We start from the raw sequence: 6,679 nt of genomic DNA, 5'->3' as shown, positions 1-6,679 counted from the left end.
TCTATTTAGGTTTATATTAATCAGAATTCTACACAGTAGAATGAAACACTGCCTGGTCCTGTCCATCCTAACAATCATTGTTGGGCTCTACCACATTGCTATGGCCAACATACTAATCCATGTATTTTTAATATTAATTTCCCCTTTTCTTTTGACTTCATGATGGCCATAAAAATGAAAACTATATTCATGTTTTACATTGTATCTGTATGGAGCAGCACATGGGAGGATCTTCCAAAAAGACTTTAAAAAAACCAAAACTGTTGGTTTTGTAATTCTTGTTCCATTACCCACCTCCTGCCCTAAATTGTGAAATTAATTGGAGAACAAAACATACTATTGTAAAAGGAGAAAAGTTGACTTGAGGAGCAAGAAAAACATAGAGGTGTCCAAGTATGATTTCCACCAGTTTCATAAAGAGGAACTCTGCTCACTTGATAACATTCTTAGCACCAAAATAATAGCCATATTGTCAAACATGCCCCTAACTCCACTGCACCCACTTGAACTAACCATTGTTGTTGTTGTTGTTATGTGCCGTCGAGTCGTTTCCGACTCATAGCGACCCTATGCACAACAGCCCTAAACCCTGCTCTATCCTGCGCCAACCACACCGCCTCTGACACACCCATCCCTATTACCCCAGTCACCGAATCAATCCATCTCATAGAGGGTCTTCCCCTCCTGCATTGTCCCTCAACCCTCCCAAGCATGATGTCCCTCTCCAAGGACCCTTCCCTCCTGGCAACATGTCCAAAGTATGTCAGACGAAGCCCCAGAATCCTTGCCTCCAAGGAGTAGCTTGGTTTAATCCTCTCCAAGACAAATCCATTTGTTTTCCTGGCAGTCCAGGGTACATTCAGTACCCTTCTCCAGCACCACAGCTCAAAAGCATCCACTCTCCTTCTGTCCTCCCTAGTCATTGTCCAACTCTCTGATGCATAACAAGCGATTGCAAATACCATGGCCTGTATCAGGCACACCTTAGTCTCCAGAGAGACACTGTTGCTCCTGAGTACTTTAGAGAGGTCCCTAACAGCAGACTTTCCCATCGCGATACGCTTTTTGATTTCCTGACTGCTGGTGCCAAGAGTGTTGACTGTGGAGCCGAGCAAACTGAAGCTGTGAACACTCTCAATCTCTTCGTCATCCATCCTGATGTTGCCAATTGGTCCAGTGGTGAGAATCTTTGTCTTCTTGACATTGAGCCTCAGTCCATACTGAAGGCTGCAGTCCTTGACCCTTCGCAGCAAGTGCATGAGGTCCTCCTCAGTTTCAGCAAGCAGGGTTGTGTCATCTGCATAGTACTAACCATTAGGCCAATATTTATTTTAAAAGTTATAGGGTTTATTAAAGAAATGGATTGTAGAAATATGAAGAAGGCTAAAACATCATACAGTCAAAGTCTAGGTTCAGTTCAGCAATGCAAATTCAAGAAGCCTCTGGTCTCTTTCAGTCATTCAGAAAAGAAAACCTTTAGCTCTGGCTCCATCTCCAAGGCTCCATCAGGCAGTGTTTCACCACAGTCTCTCTACATAGTTAGTTCTCTCTCTTATGTTGGCCTGGCAGCTGGTGATGATGTTGAAAATGCTAATTGAAAAATGAACCATGTGTCTTCAGTTAAGGCAGTTAGAGACCTCACCCCCAGAAGTGGCTAAGCAATAGCTTAGAAAGCTACTTTTAGAAGTTCTAATACCACAGCATTCTTCTGATATTCCTTACTTGCACCTAGGATCCATTTGACATCAGTAATGATATTCCTGGTGCCACAGTCTCTTCTAAATCCTACTTGAACTTCTGGCAGTTTCTATCTATATAGTGTTCTAGCCTTTGTTGAATGATCTTCAGCAGTATTTTGCTTGCATGTGATATTCATCTAGCTTGGATCCACAATTAACATCCTTGGTACCAGCAGTTAGGAAATAAGGAGACACATTGCAAAGAGAAAATCTGCAGTTTCGGACTTCTCCAAATTATTGAGAAGTAATGATGTTAGTTTGAGGACTAAGGTGTGTCTGATTCAGGCAATGGTCTTTCTAATTACTTGCTATGCATGTGAGATCTGGGCAATGAATAAGGATGACAGAAAAAGAATTGACTCCTCTGAGCTGTGGTGTTGGAAAAGGACACTCAACATCCCATGGACGGCCAAGAGAATGAACAGATATGTCTTAGAAACAGTACAGCTGGAGTGCTCTTAGGAGGCAAGAATTATGAGGCTTTGCCTCCATACTTTGGGCATGTTGCTAGGAGGAATTATTCCTTGGAAAAGGACATGATGCTAGGAAAGGTGAAGGGTCAGCAAAGGAGAGAAAGACCCTCAACTAGATAGATTAACATGGTGGCTGCTGCATTGGGCTCTAATTGTGAAAGGAAGTGTGAAGATGGTACAGGATAGAACAGGGTTGAGATCTTTTGTTCATAGGGTCGTTACATGAGTCATAACACCTAACTCATAGGTTATGAGTTATGCTGTTATGACTCAACAGCACCTAACAACAACAACAGTACCAAAGTTGTTTCAAAGAAAAACACATCTTTTTGGGGTGTTGCACTGCAGCATATTCCTTTCATTGGTAAGAGAATATATTTTTTTCCTCATTTCAAGGTGAGAAAAAAAGTGTTTGTAAAGAGAAACTTTGGTCAGAAGGGGATGCAGGTCAGAGAGTGGACAGGCAGCCCCCATGGTTTCAGAAATGTTAGGTGACTTTTTCTCTACTTCACAGATTTGCGTGTACTAAGATAACTCTTGGAATAATTTGATCAGGGCTCTTTGTAACTGAGTGAGCTAGAAACAGAAGCTAGTTAAAAAGAATGGAGGAAAGTCAAGGAGACAGAGTAACGAGACCACACAAACACCCTTTCCCAGTGTACAATTGTAGGTCTCCTATTATAATCAGGCTTGAGCCGAGGAAGAGAAAGGAAGTTTAAAATGGATATACTATAAACATTTTTATTTGGACAGAATTAGATATTTTTATATCTGAAAGTGACATTTCTAATACCTAAAACAAGCATGAAAATACCATGAGATATGCCTGAGATACTGTTCAGGGAAAGAAAAGGAGATTTATTATATCTCCTCCATTGGAATTTAAGCTGCAAGAGGGCAGGGCTGTTCTGCTTTTTGTTCTGTTTTTACTCTTTAATATATTTCTATTCTTTATTTCATTTACATATACCAAAGGCCTAAAACAGTCCCTGGAGTATAGTTGGTGCAGAATGAATGAGGAAATTCCACATAAATGCCTCATTTTTGTACCAATGGAGACTTTCATGTTAAAAAAAATACTGAATACTTGTGTTAGCAAAAGCAATGCTGTGTCATTTAATGAGCATAAAGTGACTGGTAGGTGCTGGTAAATTCAGCAAACATATTTCATTTTAGAAATTATAGAGTATAGTCAAATCTCTGCATGATGTTATACTATCAAGAACTCTTTTATATTTTCCTTCCCAAGTGACTTATATTAAGGCTTGTAGTGCTTAAAATATTTCCACTGCTTTAGAGTTATTGAATCCTTTTCCGTCAGCAAGATTCTAGTAAAATTTCTTCCATCATTCATGGTCAATTACCTTTGTGTCTTCAATTATTAGTCATTTTGTTTGACACTGCATTGTGAGTAGGAGGAACATTTTCATTATTATTGTATAGATTCAAATAAGAGTGGAGAATACCTGAACTTTGACAAATATCTATGCAACCCAAATAGTTTCTTACTTTTTCTAACACCTTTCAAAGTTGCCTTTGAACACTGTAAGGAGTACTTACAGCCTAAATTCAATCAGAACAATGATGATTCATTCTTTAGACTCCAAAGTCTTTGGTATTCTATTTATTTAGTTTTCTAGAGTCCATTGATGCTAGTTGTATTTCTAAGTCAATAAAATGAATATAATAAATATCAAGCATCTAGGCTTAAAAAGATGGTGTGCCTAAACATTTCTGAAAGTTATGCTTAAGAGCTTAAGTTATTATTGTCTTTCAATAATTCTGAACACTAAATTATTAATTTATATAATTATGTGAGATTGGCAAAAAAGATGTATGAATAATTATCTCTCCCATCTGATGTAAACCATCTCTGTTTTCTCTGTTGAGCTCTACACTCTCATACCTTTTTGCTGTCTGGTATCTCTGCTCAAAGATGCCAATTAACCTAAAAGTGATGTAGTTGGTATTTTTTTCAAAAGGTCCTAAATGCTTTTGAGCATATTTTAGACTATTTTATGGATGAGATTAGAAATCTCTGATCTTCTAATTTAAGGTTTGACAAATTTTGGTTGAATATGTCCCACCATTTGATAGATGGTGGATAATGAATGTTTTAAACCTTAATAATTTCATTATTTCTTCTTTCCTGTTGTTGTTATTAGGTATGGTTGAGTTAGTTCTGACTCGCCCTCGTGAATTTGACCTGCCAGAGAGATGTGACCTGTGGATTAGCAGCAAAAATTCCTGTAGGCTGGGCCACTACAGATCCCTTCCTTTATTACTAGATGACTTTATCAAAAGAGTTGTGTGCTTCATTACCTCCAATTTTCCTTTTCCTATTTGTTTCTCAACTTGTTAAAATGAAGTACATTCCCTTCAAATGAGATCTCATAAAATTCATATTTAACTATTACTCAAAATCTACTTTGTAGTACATTATAAACTACTTCCCATTATAATATCTTCCATATCACATTGTTTTCTTTTAATATCCAAACCAAACCTATTTCCATTGAGCCTTTGCCATGGACATATTTCATCAAGTGTCTGAATCTATAAATCTAAAAAAGGAAATTGTCCACCTTTACTGATGGAATACGTGGTAGATTTGAACTTCCAATTTTTTGTTAAGAAGCCCAATATGTAACATACTATGGGTTATTATTAGGTACCTTCGAATAAACTACGACTCATAGCAACCCTCTGAACAATAGATAAGAACAATAGACCCCCACCATGATCATTTGCAACATACAGACCCTATATTCTTGCCATAGTTTACACCTTTCTTAAGCTCTTCTTCTGGACCCTTCTTATTGTTCTAAGGGTATTGTCTTAGATTTTATCTTCACACTTGTTATTCAGAATATATAATCATTGAAAATGTCTTGACAATCATGGATTAACTTGTACTTTTATATAACACTTGTCAAATTTACTTCCCTAGGCTCAATTTCCTAGAGGTGGCCTTGTGTTTCAGCTGCCCATTTATGTAGATGTCAACACAAACCTCATTTCAATGTGTCAAAACCAAAATTTATTTTGTTTACAAACCTGTTTGGGTTTTGTTTGTTTGTTTTCTTTTATTTATTCTTTGTTTCACATTTTCTCCCCTCTTTGATGATACCCCATCCCATCCTGCAATTAACACCGTGTTCCAGATTGACATATATATATATATATACACACACACACATATATATACATATACACATATATACGTCCACCAGTCCATATATATATACATAATCATATATCCCTTTTGGACAGTTCTTCCTCTCATCTGTTCTAATACAGTATTCATTAACTTTTCCCCCATTCCCTCCTCAACCTGCCTATGTCTATCCTATTTTGTAACTGTGGTGTTATGCACCTTTTGTCCTTTTGTGACTGAGATATCTCAGTTAGCATAACGCCCTCAAGTCTCCCCCAAGTTATATAATGTTTTGTTGTTCTCATATTCCATTATGTGGATGTACCATAGTTTTTCCATCAGTTTTTTTACTGCTGGATACTTGGGTTTCTTCCATCTCTTTGCTATTATGAATAGCACAGCAATAAAAACGGGTGTGCATACTTCTGTTTGAGTTGTAGCTCTCATTTCTTTACGGTATATTCCCAGTAAAGGAGTTGGCTGGGCCAAAAGGTATTTATATTTCCATTTATATTTATATTTTGAGAAAGCACCAGGTTGCCTGCTATAGTGTATGTACCATTTTATAGTCCCATCAGCAGTGAATAAGAGTTCCGGTCTCTGAATAATGTTGCCAACATTTGTTATTTGCTGCCCTGTTGAACTTTACTATTGTTAATGGATACAAACCTGCTTGCTTTCTTTGTTCTTTCAGGTATGGTTTTGGTTTTGCCACCAGTCCACATTTAAAACAATATTAATACTCGACATATGCTGTGCTCTAGCGGCATAGCAGATTAAATAAATGCCAGGCTGCTATCTGGAAGGGGAGCAGCTTACACTCATTAGTCACTCTATCAGAGAACGATGAAGCTGTATCTTTTCCCATTACGATTTATAACCTCGAAGACTCAATGGAGAGTCACCATCAGTCAGGATTTAGTTGAGGATAGGAGCTTTGATTAGGATTCTTTTCTTCTTCACTGTACTACATCCTTTTCATTCAACTAATTGCTGTCAAGTCTAGTCCACTCATAGCTGACTCTCCATTGTGTTTCAGAGACTGTAACTCACACTCGAGGAGACTGGTCATTTTTATCTCCAGATCCATTTGTGGATTTGAACTGCCCAAGAGGTGTGACATTTTATATTTGCAATAGACTAGTCCACTCCCAGCAGCAGACTTGTCTACTAGATCTGCCTGTTACACCTTTACATGTTATATGATGTGATGCTTGCAAGAACCTTTTCTGATGTTGCTGTTACTTATGCATGACACACTGTGATTGTTATATATATATATATATATATATATATATATATATATATAT

This window comes from Elephantulus edwardii, unplaced genomic scaffold (assembly GCF_000299155.1).
Source record: "Elephantulus edwardii isolate Elephantulus edwardi_28Jun2011 unplaced genomic scaffold, EleEdw1.0 scaffold00069, whole genome shotgun sequence".
In the NCBI taxonomy this organism is placed as follows: Eukaryota; Metazoa; Chordata; class Mammalia; order Macroscelidea; family Macroscelididae; genus Elephantulus; species Elephantulus edwardii.
This window is presented reverse-complemented; position numbering follows the sequence as displayed.